A 16,005-nucleotide genomic window follows, 5' to 3' on the forward strand; every position below is an offset into this window, starting at 1 on the left:
TGGAAACAGTGGCGGCCCGGGACTACACCATCCACGTCCTAGTCGACATGTGCCCTACCCGACCTCACGAGAGTCCCGCACTAGCAGTCACCTAACCAATCGGACTCGCCCCGCCTAGTACAAATCGACTAAGCCCTATGATGTACAAGTAGCTTGACAAGTTATCAGGACTTAACTTTTTGTCTTTTGATGGGTAAAAGGGCAACTCCCCACTTGTACAACTTCTTTTGCCTATTGCTAATGTATGCCGCATCTGGGACAAGCGATCGCATGGGCATTGCAATTAACATCATAGCTTTTCGAAAAGTCATGTTTTAACATAACTACATCTCTGGAATTACTTAACGAAATCAAGCATGTGCTCTCACGACGTGGCAAGTGGATGCAGGATAACACAGGTCTTCGTGCAAACGTGTTCAATGCCTGGGTCACCGCAAAACCACGACCATGCACTAACTGCAACAAAGTCACACTGTTGAATGCAAACAATCACCCTTGCGAGTGCCCACATCGCACGAATCAATGCGTAGTCATGGGCTATACTCTCTTCTGGGGCCTAGCTCTACACTCATGATAGGTGACGCTGCAATCGTACCGATATCGCAACAACAGCTCCCCTAACAACGAGGCTAGGGACAAATCATCACGGTCATATCCATTTCCTGAGCCTCCGAGGCTTGACATGTTTCGACCCATTGAAAGGCTCATAGCCTCCGCATATTGCAATGGTTGTACTGTGGCAAAAAAAATAAAAAATCACAGCACCGCACCTAGGGGTCCTCAAATTAGGTGCGACCAGTGACCTTGGTTGGCTGGCTCCATCCCTAGTCCCCTAGCCCCCTAACATCACCCACAATAGTTCAGGGCACATCAAGGGCAAAACAGCCCTAGGGAGCTTGTCTCACCTGTGGTTAAACCTGTTACCCTAAACCATTCACACAATTCCCACTTCCACTCTACCTTAAAACCATGGCAATCAATTGGGGCACGCACTGCACGACTGGCCATGAACAAGTACACCGTCCTCATCCACAGGCCCAATGTTTCCCACCTACGACTCATACACTATCCCTGTGTCCTATCTTGCTACGTCGTGCAATCACAATGCACAAAATGTCGCACCCACCTTCACGTGTACTTCTTTCCATCCTGGACCACTTTGCTTCATCCACACGATGTTATGAGCCACCAGGCCGCGGTCTTCTACCTACATAATATCTACGTATGCACGAGCACTCACATAATATTTGCACGAAAGTCTATACATAGTTTGGGTCCTCAAGTGCAGGACAATACTCCAGGCTTGCTTAGAGTTCGACTTGTCTCCCAAACTCATCAAAATATGTCTTGTGCATGCTAAGAGACTAGCACTACCCCTTAGGGAAAGACTACCTGAGAGGTTTTCCAAGTGCAGGTATTAAAGACTCCAACGGAAGCGCTATCAGCTCTACATCAACGCTCGACTCTAAACTCTTATCCTTCACTCCATCATGCCAATCACCAGCAAATCATCACACGCAAACTCCACCAGGAGCATCCCACGCACACCAACCCCCATGCCAGCTATGAGTGGCCATTCCCAACAAAGCGTTGCCCTATCGCCACCTACAACAATCATATCACTAGCCAATCGAAAAATCCAGTGCCCCCACCGACCTTCATCCACACCAACATTAGAACTCCCCCATGGCAAACCACAACCGTCCTTGCCACCCAGGTGCATGCTAACGCCTGCTACCTACGACGGTGAGTACCAGGGGATTGGCACTCATCTAGGAGGGGGGTAATGTTAACCCCAATACGAAGAAAGAAAAAGGAAATAAAAAAGACCCAGGGGAAAGGCGGAAAAAAGGTAGCTCAACTGAAGAAAGAAGAGGAGAAAAGGACAAAAGCGCAAGGGCAACCTTAAAAAGTCCGAGGCAAATGCAAAAGGGGAAAGGTGCATTTTAAAATACAAAGGCACACCCTGAAACCTTGTAAAAGAGTGCCAGGCGGTGGAAAATCCGGAAAGCTAAAACAAAAGACAAGGACAAAGGCCAAAGCGAAGAGAAACGGAAGATAAAGGCGCATAAGGAAAAGCGCAAGTCAAAACTTTCGAAAAAAGTGCAAGCACATCATGGTTTAATTCAAAGAGCGCCGGGCTCTCACCCGTGCAGTTTGTAAATGTAGATGAGTGGTGGAAAGGAAGCTAGGAAGAAATAAGAACAATGGGAAAAGGGCCTAGGCTATGGCCGGCCATGTAAAAAAAGGGAAAAGAGGATGACCGCCCAAAAAGGGATTTAGGGTTTTGTCTATAAAGTTGAAAAGTGAATGAGAAGCTCATTCTTGTGTGTGGCAAAAAGTGGCTCTCCTCTTCTTCTTCTTCTTCTCCTTGTCTTGCTTGCTTGAGCTTGTGCTTGAAAGAGGGAGTGTGAGAGTGTGAGGGAGTGAGTGTGTGAGGGTGAGGGACCGTGGGGCGGAGAAGCTTTCCATCTTCTCCTCTCTTCTTCTCTTCTCTTCTCTTCTCTTCTCTTCTCTTCTCTTCTCTTGCTCGCGGTGATGGAGCTTGGAGTGTGGAGCTTGAGGATGGAGCTTGCTTGAAGCTCGCACTTGGATGGAGCTACCGGAGTGCACAGGAGAGGAGGTAACTCAAACGGCATGGAAGTAAGCTCACTACACTCGTAGATATGGATGGTGCGTCGGCTATGTGAGAGGTAGCCATTAGTGCTCGGCTTGGAACGCTTGAAACAATAAGCAATCCTTGGGTCTTGGCGGTTGAGCGAAGGCTCCCACAAGATTGTTTCTTGAACTCTTTCTTGAGTTGTTTGTTGGTAATGAGCTGAAATTCACTGTTATTTTGAATTCCCTACAAGTGAATGAACTGTCCCGCACTGACAAACTCCATGTACAGCAAGGAAAAATCCATGGTTATAGTGCCCAAAGTTTTCAGCCAATCATAACCCAAGACAATATCTATAGGTCTCATTTCCAATTCAATTAAATCCATTTGATGTCCAAAATTTTCAACAAGCTCAATTTGAACAGCAGGGCATACTTGTGTGCTAAATTCTTCATCCCCATATTGGCAACTTGCACCTTTAATGGCTGCTGTAAATTAGTGGGAAAACACTTCAGCCTACTGCTCCATTAATGAAACTATGAGTGCTACCACTGTCTACAAGTATAAACACATCCTTCCTATGAATTTTGCCCTTAATATGCAATGTATTAGGGCTTCTAGATCTTGTCCAAGCATCCATAGATATGGTATAAATAGTGGCAGCATGTATTTCAGCATCATGTGATTCATTCTTTCCACCCATATCCCATGATACATGACCACCGGGGTCAAAAGGAAAAGAGTCAACAGAGTCAAAGAACTCTTCTTGACCAAACTCTTCATCAGCATCATCCGTTTTAGTAGTCATCATAAAAGCATGTGCATCCTTAGGGTCCTCCTTTGAGTCCTCAAATACCAACATGCTGTGAATTCGTGTTTTAGCATTTCTAAAAGCACATTTTGAGGCATGATCAGCTGTATACTTCTCGCCACACTTGAAACAAAGCCATTTTTCCTTTCTTTCTTTATACAAATCCATGGGAATGGAATTTGGACTGCCAAAGGCTAATCACTTTTATTCTTATTGTCCCCTTGCCTATTATCCATTCTCGGGCTGTTTGCTGTCCTTAAATTACTTTGTGGTCTTGAGGCATTAAAAGTGGAGTTTGTGGGAAACTTAGGAGTGCTGAATGGCATGTTACCACCACCATAACTTGCCCCAAATTGTCCCGGCCTTACAGCTCCTCTTTGTTGCCCAAAATGTGACTGCATAGGTCCTCTTTGCTGCCCAAACACTGATTGAGATCCCCCTCTTTACTGTCCATGATAAAATGAAGCATCCCGGTAATACTTACGAGAGTACCTCTCAGCCAACTCAATAGCTTTGAACAAATCCGATGGATTTTGAGCTGAAACATCAGCCGAGAGTTGGGGATCTAGCCCACACACATACTTATGTAACTTGGCATCATCACTAATCGACTCAACATACATGGTAAGGTTGAGGAACTGATTTGTGTATTCTCTAACAGCACGACCACGCTGTTCAAGGCCATACCATTGGCGGGCAAGCTTTTCTTTCTCCACTGGCGAGACAAATACTTGCACCATGAGTGCCTTGAATGCTTCCCACGAGTCTACTTGTTGATTTTCTCTTTTAATCTACCTCCACCATGTATGTGCAAATCCTTCCAAGTGGATGGTTGCAAAATGGATCTTTTGGTCATCACTACGGGGCAAGATGTCAAAATAATCCTCAAGCTTGGAAAGACACTCTTCGAGTTCAGCTCAAGATGATGATTGACCATTGAATTCTGAGAAAATAATCTTGTCTCTCAGCTCTCTTTCATGATTAAGTAGCTGTCCCATATATCCAAATTGAGGCTGATCCACGTGGCTGCCCAAAAATGAACCATTGTTAGAGTAATTTCTGCCAAAAGATGGTTGAACTCGCATAGATGGCATGGGCCCTTGAGATGGCTAGAAATTACCCCTCATTGCATTGTTTATGGGCTCCTCTTGCCTATGTGAATGCTCTCCCTGTTCAAAAGTGCTGTTAGGGATGCCCACTCTCCCCAAAATGCCTCGGGAATTCATATTTGCTGCATTCACTGATGGGCCAGGCACTCTTTCAGCATGCATACCCAATCTATTCTCATGTTCCTTCCCTTTCATTTGAAATTCCATCCACTTAGTGAGTTGGGCAGCAAGGGTGTCCATAGTGGTCTTCATTTGACCAATGCCTTCCATCAATTCTCTATGCCTCTCAGCATGCCTTGTCTCATATGAACTGAGGGTGTTAATGAGCACGTTGAGGCTCCCCACATCATGAGAGTAATCTTCATCTTCCACCTCAGGGTTATTTTCATTCCTTGGGGCATGTGCATTCCTTATTTGTTGCTGGAGGTCATCATTTGCCTTAGTTTTTCACTAGTGCAGTCCCATTAGACCACCAGTCACTATTTTGCCCATAACTTGAGCTAGGAAGCTTCGATTGACCTCTTTTTTTGATCAAGTTGAAGCCAAGGATGTCCTATTTGAACTGAGAATAAGCACATTGCTACAGGTTTAGTATATAAATTTTTGTAATAGCAAATATGTAGCTGTTTTATGCAGTCCTTCACCCTATTTAAGAGCAGTAGGGGACTGTTTTGGCCTGTAAGGGATGGGTACTGCCCAACTAAAGTGCCAAACTGATAGGGGGGTTATTGAAGTCTGGAAATACTCTTTGGGGCCTGCTCTTCAGTAGAAGTACTCACTCTTTACCCTTGTAAATGACTAAAAATGTCTACAATACCCAGTAGGAATTCAAGAGAGCTGAAATATGGTCCCTTGTCTATTGTATGTATGCAACCACTTCTCCCATGGCACCATACATTGCTTCAGCATACATATACATGGTCTACACCATAATGCCAAGCATAAAAATGAGCATTCCCAAGAATGTGCCACTCACATATGAGCATCATACATGCACTGTTTGTTGCATTCACTGTCATAACTGCATATATGACTGGATGTGTATCTAAAGATACATTTTAGCATTGATTCTTAGTCATACATCATTGCAAGTACATTAGTGGTACATCAATATGCCATATATAATAATGGCATAATCCCAAGTACATCAATATGTCATAGACATCAATGGCATCATCATGACATGCTAATTCTCATTGTCCCCAAAATATCTCTGCACCTGCAAACAAGTTCGGGCTCTGGATCACCAAGAGGTGGGCAAAGTGCCCCCCGGGCTAGGTTGTGCACCCCTTCAAGGTCTTGGATGGCAAGGAGGGGTCACCCCTCTTTTGTCTTGCCACCTTGCTTGGCATCGGGCTTTTTCCTTACCAGGAATATACATGGTAGACATTTATTAATTAAACAATTAGCATGCTATGCATGGGAGCTTGGAAGTAATTCTTTTCATGAAGTGCATGGAATTGAATTGGGAATAGGGAAAGGGCTTACCAAGCAGTGACTCACTACTATCTCACCTCATTTACAATGGATTTCAGAGATTAGTTTATGCTCAAGGAATCATCACAAGTCAAGAGATTAGGGTGAGGCAATCACTAAACAGTAGTGAAAAATTTCAGCATAGAATGGACCATTTTCAATGCAAGAAAGCCTAAGAGAGGACAAATATTAAATTGGTAGCATATAAGCATTGAAACCTTCAATAAAATGCATGATTGACTACTTGAATCTCTCCCAACAATAGGCTTTTTGGCTCAGCAATAGGATGGAAATAAAAGAGAGTTCAAGATTCAATTACCTCTTTGGTAATGAAGAAGGGCTAAGAATCAGTGTGGCCAATGTCCCAAGGTTGCTCTCCAATGCTCCAATCAGCTTCATGATGACAAAGCTCCAGCCAAGAATTGAATCTTCAATCTTGATTCTTCAATGGGAGAAGGAGGGGTTGAACTTCAGTAGCTCCATGCATGCTTTGAAGGCCATAGAAGAAGAATCTTCCAAAATTTAACCCCATAATGCCTTTCCATGCTCCAAACCTCTTCCAAATTGGTAGGTAAGCTCCATGGATGGCAAAGACTCCAATCTTGAAGCCTCGGGACCCAATCTTGAAGGAAACTTGAAGAAATTCAAGGTTCTTGGTCTATGGCTATGGCTGCCCTAAAAGGGATGAAGGAGATGCGGGAGAGAAGAGCACACACAATGTAGGTGTTGTCAACAATGTTATGACAGCCTTATTGCACTTTCATATATATGTATGGATAAAGAATATGGGTGGTCATTGTACACAGGCAGGCCCAAGGGAATTTTACCCTAACAACCTCCCACTAAAAGGCCAATGGGCCAGGGAGTGAAAAAACAAAACAAAACAAAAGAAAAGAGACAGGGTGAGGAATCATGACATCTCACCCAATGCGCCCAATCGGAAAGCGAGCTGTGCAATAAGTGGTGTGAACCTCCTCACAAGAAGAGTCAAGCATCCCTGAGTCCATGACATCCAGGAGATAAGTGATCCCATAGCTCTAGACAATAGAGCAATCCATGACTGCTTCTCATGAAGCAAGCAACACAACTTATAAGTGCACGACTGTAAATCATCAGAGTGGCACATAACATTAGCGCAGCAAATAAAAGACAGTAGAGAGCATACAGACTCTCTAAGGTCAATCATTGAAAGAGGGCCAGTATCCCGAACACAAGTCAAACGGGGTCTCAAGACAGTATGCAGCCTCAACAAAGCGGAAGATTGACATACGGCTATAGAATCAACCATAAAGTGCACTGAACGCGCATCAAGAGGCCTGAGAGGTGTCTGTGTCTCATAAAAGACAGCATGACGACTACATAGAACCTGCTGGGCATCTAAATCCCAAAGCCTGTAAGCCGTAAAGTCACCATCTCCATAACCAAGGAGTATGCATCTGCGTGACATAGGCTCATGTGGCATACTGACAGATGCCTGGCAGCCAAACATCCTCAAGTGATCATAGGAGGGTCTCATGCCACTCCATGCCTCACGCGGAGTAATAACATCCAAAGAGAAACATGACGTCTGATTAACCAAGTAGGCTGCCGTCATAAGGGGCTCATCCCAAAAGCCATAAGACAACCTAGCTGTGGTAAGCATAGAAGCAACCTTTGCCTGTAAAGTCAGGCACATGCCATGAGCAATCCCATGATACTGTGGGCATAAGAAATCAATGCCATATTGCTGACAAGAGATCACTAAGCTGGGAGAGATAGCATGACTCTCATAATCCATCTGCAAGCATCTAGGCCTGCTACCAACAGAATCCATAAACCTGTCAAGCATAGTAACAGCATCCTCAATCCGTACTAAAGGGTAAGCCCAAACACGGTGGGTAGCATGATCCATGAAGGTCACAAAATACGACGCTCCACCAAGTGACTGGGAAGGCATAGGTCCATATACTGCAACGTGGACTAGATCTAGAGGAGCATGCCTCACATGATCGCCATAAGCCAAAGAGGCTCTGCACAGACCATGAGTATAATGAGGGCAAGTAGCATGAGAAAGAGCACGCAATAAGCCCATATCACATAAAGCATCCATCTTAGTGTGTCGTACATGGCCTAGGCGGCAATGCCATAACAATGCATGTGGTATCTACGTAATTGCAACCATAGAATCTCCCACATGAGAGACATGCACTGCATAATCACTGTCATATCTAACACCTCTGGAAAATATCAAGCAACCACGATGGATTTTCCATGAAGTATCCCCAAGAGAGACATAATATCTTGCACTATACAACTGACCGGGCTCTTATTGAGTGTAGGTATATGCAAGACATCATGGAGCATAAGAGAAGACCCATTTGGCAAAGCCAAGTGTATATCCCCTGTATCAATAACATGACAATCCTGCTCAAGGCCCAAAGAAATATATCCGTCAACCTCCCTGTAATAAGAAGAGAACCAAGCTCTATGCGGAGTAAAATGACAAGATGCCATACTTTCTAAAAGCCAATCAAAGGTAAAGGCCGTATCATTGAGCAAGTAATCTGCAGGGTAACACGATGCCATGAGTCTAGGCTTAGCTGCATCATCATGGGTAACTGCATGCACCATACCACTATCAACAGTGGTCTCACCTACTATATCACTGACTCTACTCTCATGTCTAGTGTGGCACAATCTTTTTTGCTCTCTAATCCACTTGAAGCATTTATGCTTTACATGCCATGTCTTTCCACAATGAAAGCAAACAGAACTTGTAAAACCTATAGAAGAGGACAATTGCTCTATAATAGCATGAGTAGGGCTGTCCAATACATCCAAGGAGCTCAAAGAATCAGGGGAACTCTCATCAAAGAGAATAGGCTCATCAAGAGTAATGTTTGCATGATTGGAAGAGCTGGAAGTCGTGATAGCATACTGCAAAGGGGACTCATCCAAACCAGAAGGGGAGAACACAAAGGCATCAACCACGAATGCAAAAGCTCCCACACAGACAAGCCTAGCAGACAAAAGCATGACATATCCAACCACTATAGCTCACAGCCATAAAAGCATAAGCATGCCTCAGAGCCATAAATGCATAAGCATCCCCCAAAACATAGGAGTATACATAACTTTGCAGTGTCTCATACCATGTACTGACATACATGTCCAGTCAAGAATGACATGTGGCAAATAAACCTGCAAGAATCAAGCTTCAATAAAAGCCCAAATATCTGTGTAAAAGAATCCTGGTAAGAGGCTCTGTAAAATACATAGCAGCAGACCATGTGCATGCACGGGTGGCCATAAAGATCAATTGCTCCCTGACATACACAGGCAATAGCAGCCCAAATAGCATAGATGCCAAACAACAGAGAAGCAGGACGGCCATAACTGTAAATCCCAAGCATTATCCAAGTTCACTGATCAGTAAATATCCCTCATATCAAATGCAAACGAGCAATCACAGCTCAATAGGCAACTGCCAAAACAAGGGAGCAATTCACTGCTCAATATATATAAGTGCATCCAAGTAATAGCCAAGATCCACAATCAGAGCATCAAATCCCATATAGCATCCAAGGTTGTAACGAAAAAAGCCAAGTCGTAATGGAAAAAGCCAAGTCAATGTCCAACTGCTCAAGGAAATACTCAAATGAATGTCGAGACGAGCTCAAACAATTGCCATCCACAGCCAAAGCATAAAGCATTCACCAAGACATCATAACCCACACTGGGTAGCCTAGGCATAAAGCATGTCATGACAATAAAATGCATGCTGTAAGGAAGTGATAGTGAACCATAAAATCGAGCTCTAATCTCAGCTCAAAACAATTTTGGAGCATAGAAGAACCATGTGGCATCATCCAAATGCGTGAATACATCCACCCAAGTAGCCGGGAGCACCCCGTACGCAATAGGCATAACCTGGCAAATCATTAAATAGCTTTAGCCCTAAAGTTTCCAATAGCAATAAACTGAGCAAATTAGTGCTCTCAAGTTCAAATCCATAGGCAAACCATAGGCATACATTCCTGTATGTATAGACACCAACCATGCATAATCGAGCATCAAATGCCAAGAGCTGTAAGCATAAAATTGAAGTAACTGGTGGATGCCCTGTTTTGGACAGATCTAGGATTGTTCAAAACAATCAATGACTGAGCTACATCATCTCCAAACGAGTCTCACATAAGAGGCATAACATCCACAAGTGATCTGGTATCAATAGGCATCAGTAGAAGCATCATATAAGCTATAGGCATACAAATACATACTGTCTCAGACCTGAAATCTATTGCAGAATATTCTATCATCAGAATTTGGCAAATCCGACATCACCATCGCGTTTGAAGCATGCCAAGACCCCAACTTAGACTCTTATCTTGCCTGAATCGGGTTCCAAATGCTCGAGATATAATAAAAAGAGTGATTTTTGAGACATTTTTGCAAACAGGTGCAAATAAAGCGGGAGAGAAAAGCACACACAATGTAGGTGCTGTCAACAATGTTATGACAGCCTTATTACACTTTCATATATATATGGAAAAAGAATATGGGCGGTCACTGTACACGGGTAGGCCCAAGGTCCTTTTACCCCAACATGCCCCAAATGTTAGGCCTCCATTCTTGCTTCCATCTTTAAATGCAGGCTTCTTGATGCTTGCTTCTTCAAAGATTCTTGTAGGCACAAGCTCCTAGGCCTAGAAGAAGCAAAAGCCCTCAAGATTCAGTGAGCTTTGAGCAAAATTTCGTGGTTGTCCATGGCCTGCATCTGCTAGGGTTTCAGGGATCAAGAGAGCTCAAGAAAGGTGAGAAGGAGGCTTCATCCATGTCAAGACCACCTGCTGGAAGCTGGAGAAAAGAGCCAAGATGGAGAAGAAGCTATAGATAACCATTGTTTGCTCAGGTTGCAACCCCTAAATCTACGCCCAAATTTACGAGCTACTGCCTAGGGAGAGAGGGAGGGTCCAACCATTCAATGGACAGCTTGGAATGAGGGTTAGAAGCCCTGGGAAGCTTTGGAAGAGTGGTGAAGATCACTGGGGGTGAAGTAGTGAAGATCTATGGTGTTTTCTCTTCCATGGAAGCTTGGTAGGAGCTTGAGAATGAGGAGAGAGAAGACTCCATGTGAAAAGTAACCAAGCTTAGACTCTCTAACTCATGTGACCACTGTCTTTAGAATTTTACCTTCAAATTTGGCCCAAAATGACCCAGTAGCTGCGAAATCCGGTCTTCCAACCTCTAAACTTGGTCCAAGGACTCCATTAATGCTCCTGGCTATTGTTCTCCTGGTCCTTGACCTCTGGGTCCTTCAGTGCTCCTCCATTTTAGTGCCTATCCCTGTGTACTTGAAGCTTCTTGGATTTTTAATTGAAAAGGATGGTAACTGAGCATGTAAGGTAACTAATTGGAGCAGAACTAGAGCTCTGATACCACTTGTCATGAAGAGGACAAGAGAGAGAGAGAACAAGAAGAGAGAGAAAGACTGCAAGAAGAGAGAGAAAGAGAGTGATGAGGAGAGAGAAAGACAAAAAGAGAGAGGAAGAAGCCATGAAAGCTTGGAGAGAGAGGTGAAGATGAAAGGAGACTTATATTATAAACTGATGGTCCAAAAATCAAGTCCCTAACACCTTATATACCACCTAGTGTAGCTAGTATTTCCCCATTATTAAATCCCCCTCTCTTACAATATGCAGGATGTTAAGCCTATTAGATATCCTTTACCTTCCCATATAAAGTTCAATCAGGTAGATTGTCCCCAGTTAGATGAGTAGAAGACTAAGATAGCCAAGATCCCTTATGTATCCATAATGGACAATTTGATGTATACTTGCCCTAACATAGCATTTGCAGTGGGAATTGTGACATGCTTTATGGCTACACTTGGCAAGTGACATTGGGATGCCATAAAGAGTATCGTGAAGTATCTAAAAGGTACTTGGATATGAGTATTAGCTATGGTGGTCAAGATACTACGATTGGATTATGCTAACTCTAACTATATAGGACATGCAAATAGTAGAAAGTCCACCTTTGGGTATGTCTTCACTTTTGCTGGAGGTGCTCTTTCTTAGATGTCCAAGTTTGGAAATATACGACCTTCTCTACTATTGAGGCAAAGTATGTTGCAACCCCACTAAGGCTTGTAAGGAGGCCCTATGGTTAGAGGCTGGTAGACCTTGGTATTACTATTACTCCTACATTGCATTTGAACTTTATGAGTGCTATTCAGTTGGCTAGAAATCTAGTCTTTCATGTGAAGACAAAGTACATTGAGATGTGATATCACTTCATCAGGGAGGTGATAGAGAACAATTCTATTGAGGTGATAGAGAACAAGTCTATTGACGAGAATCCTGCAAATTTACTCACTAAAAGTCTCTTAGTAGAATGTTTTGCCTTTCTTAGGAAGATGACAGGGGCATAGGATGAGATGACATCTATTCCTCATCCTGTTATAGTTTATGTACATTTGTACTTTGTTACTTTTTTCTTATTCTATCCTCACTAGAGACACATTTGCCTTTAAGTAGGAGGTTGTTGGGGGGTAAAGGTGCATGTGCCTATGTAATCCTATATTTGGTAATACACATTGTGACCGCATACTTGTGTATTGCAAGTGGTGAATGCCCATCACTGTCACTTTATTCTTTATTTTTTAGTGACTATTGAATAAAGGAAGATCAGGTCACACATTATAACTATTGGAGTTCCTACATACAGTATCTCTCTCTCTTGCTCTCTTGCTCTCTTGTTCCATCCACCGTAGCTCTTGCTTTGCTCTTGATTCTGCTTTTGTGCTTCCACTTGGGCTCTACCTTTCATTTGATACTTCATGATTCAAAGGAGGGTTCTATATTTTCTGATATATTTTCTTTCTCAAAATCTGTACACTTAGGTTCTCTTAAAGCTTTGAGATGATGTTCTAGCGGCACTTTACACTGAAGTTCAAAGCATGCTAGACACTTTTCTCTTCCAACAAAATGAATGTATATCATTCATTTACATTCTTTAAACACTTAAGGGGATATATTATTAGGGTTTTTAAGGGGGGAAGCTAGGTATTGGGGGAGAATATGTGGCTTGGTAGGATTAAATTTGGATTAGGTGTTGAATTAGAGTGTTTATGGTGATAAGTTAGTTACGGTTTTTAGTAGGGTGTTTAGTTTGGGGAGATGGTGAATCATGGATGTCAATAGGGGCCAAAGGGATAAGACTTAATATTTGAGAGAGAGAGAGAGAGAGAGAGAGAGAGAGAGAGAGAGAGAGAGAGAGAGAGAGAGAGAGAGAGAGAGAGAGAGAGAGAGAGAGAGAGAGAGAGAGAGAGAGAGAGAGAGAGAGAGAGAGAGAGAGAGAGAGTGTGTGTGTGTGTGCACGTAGGCATGCTCAATTGTGCACACACATGTATACATTTGTGTGCATTCATGAGTGTGCATAACTTCCTTATGAGTGATAGGGTAAGATTTATTATTTTTGGGTGGGGGTTGAAGAGGGGATGCAAGATTAGGATATTTGGTATGACATATCAATTAGGGTTTTGGGCATGTCATTATGTTTAGATGATGAGGTAGTTGGATTAGGATTAGGTTTGAGGGACAACATTAGGATTGTATAATATGGGATTAGTTTTGGGGGACAATTAGTTTTTTAAGCCAAGAGGTATAGTAGGAATTAGGATTCAAGTTATTGGGCTAGGCATTTGAGGGGAAATAATGAGGGTTTTGGCAATGTAATGTGACATATATGAATACATTGATGCATGCACCCCCTTTGTCTTAAGTAATTTCTTTGTGTCCCCACAATAATGATGTAGATAATTGATGTAGCAAAGCAAAGAGGAGGCTAGCATCTAATCTCAGCATATAAGACATATGATGTTGAGAGAGAGAGAGAGAGAGAGAGAGAGAGAGAGAGAGAGAGAGAGAGAGAGAGAGAGAGAGAGAGAGAGAGAGAGAGAGAGAGAGAGAGAGAGAGAGAGAGAGAGAGAGAGAGAGAGAGAGAGAGAGAGAGAGAGAGAGAGAGAGGTGTGTGTGTGTGTGTGTGTGTGTGTGTGTGTTTATGTATGCATGCATACGTGCATGCACATGCATGTGTGTTGTTTATGTATGTGTGCATGTGTATGCATGTGCACATGTGTATTTATGCATGCACATGTTTAGGCGTACAATGATTGTGGTTTGGCATGTAGACTCACCCAACTACATTCCATTTAGCATATAGACACATAGGGGTGTATATACTATATATACATATAATATAATATATTTACTAGGTGGCAACACACACACACACACACACACACACACACACACACACACACACACACACACACACACACACACACACACACACACACACACACACACACACACACACACACACACACACACACACACACACACACACACACACACACACACACACACACACACACACACACACACACACACACACACACACACACACACACACACACACACACACACACACACACACACACACACGTGTACTATCAAGATGTATATATATTAATATTTACAAATATAAATATTATATTATATGCACATATACCATATAGATATTATGTATATATACTATTGATATATTAATGTCTATATTGTGTATAAATATTATATATGTATATTGATATATATATGAATATTTATATGTGTGTGTGTAATGCATACTATATATATATATATATATATATATATATATATATATATATATATATATATATATATATATATATATATATATATATATATATATATATATATATATATATATAATGTATATGCATTATTTACATATAAATGTATATTTATGTATATATATTACATACATATTAACACATATACAAATATTTATATAAGGTAATATTATATACATATTGCCAATTTTTCTTTGAAAATGTAAATTCAAAATTTTGAACTTGCATATATTATGGTAGTAACATATTGAAATGCAAAGTAAATGTGCGAAAACATAAATTCAATTCAAAGTTTTGTATTTGCACCTTTTTTTGAATTTGAAATCATTGCAGGTTGAGTATAGAGCTCAAGTCCTCTCATCATCATGACCCTTCATCTTATAGGTGCCCCTCCTCAAAACTACGATGGTGTGCCTATAGGATGCTCGCAAAGCACCCTATCTAGAGAAGACATGCATGGGTAGCTCAGATGCCAACACGTGGCATATGGGAGGAAGGCATGTGGGAGGGTGGGAGAGGCCGACACATGTCCCCTACTCCTCCCCAACTTAATATTAGTATAGATTTAATTTTTCATCTTCCTTCCTCCAATCTAATGCAATTGCCTCCTTAATAACTTAACCACTTGTTCAAAAGACATCCTTTGGAAAGGAGATTTTCTCTTTTACCTCCCTTGCCTTCACAAATCTAAATTCTATGAACACCTTAAGTCACACACTCACACTTTTCTTAGTTTGACGTTAGTTTTTTGCATACGAAGTGGCAATCTAATCTCACTATATCGAGATATGCAAAGGCAACACATTCTACTACAAGTCACCATGTCTTTTGCTACAAATCAGGTATTACCTACATGGTGTGAATAGGATAACAATTGAGGTTGTCCTCTAACACCTACACCCTATTTTTACTTTTTAGTCCTTATTACATGGTGTTCTCAATTAGTTTTGTAGGTAACAATATCCTCTCTTCACCATGTATTTCATACATTTGGTTTGAAATATATAATCTTTATCTTGCTACAAAATTTTGAATGATGTGATCTTCATCTTAGTAAAAGGCTCCTATGCAATGTTTACCATTGGTGTGAAGCATCATAAAGAATCTGGGCACGAAGTACCTAATTATTTGCAACAATGAGAGAGAGAGAGAGAGCGAGAGAGAGAGAGAGAGAGAGAGAGAGAGAGAGAGAGAGAGAGAGAGAGAGAGAGAGAGAGAGAGAGAGAGAGAGAGAGAGAGAGAGAGAGAGAGAGAGAGAGAGAGAGAGAGAGAGGTGTATATATAGCATATGTTAAGGAACAAAAGTTTGCAA

Source organism: Lygodium microphyllum, chromosome 19 (genome assembly GCF_053477565.2).
Source record: "Lygodium microphyllum isolate KBCC chromosome 19, Lygodium_microphyllum_v1.1.10, whole genome shotgun sequence".
Classification (NCBI taxonomy): Eukaryota; Viridiplantae; Streptophyta; class Polypodiopsida; order Schizaeales; family Lygodiaceae; genus Lygodium; species Lygodium microphyllum.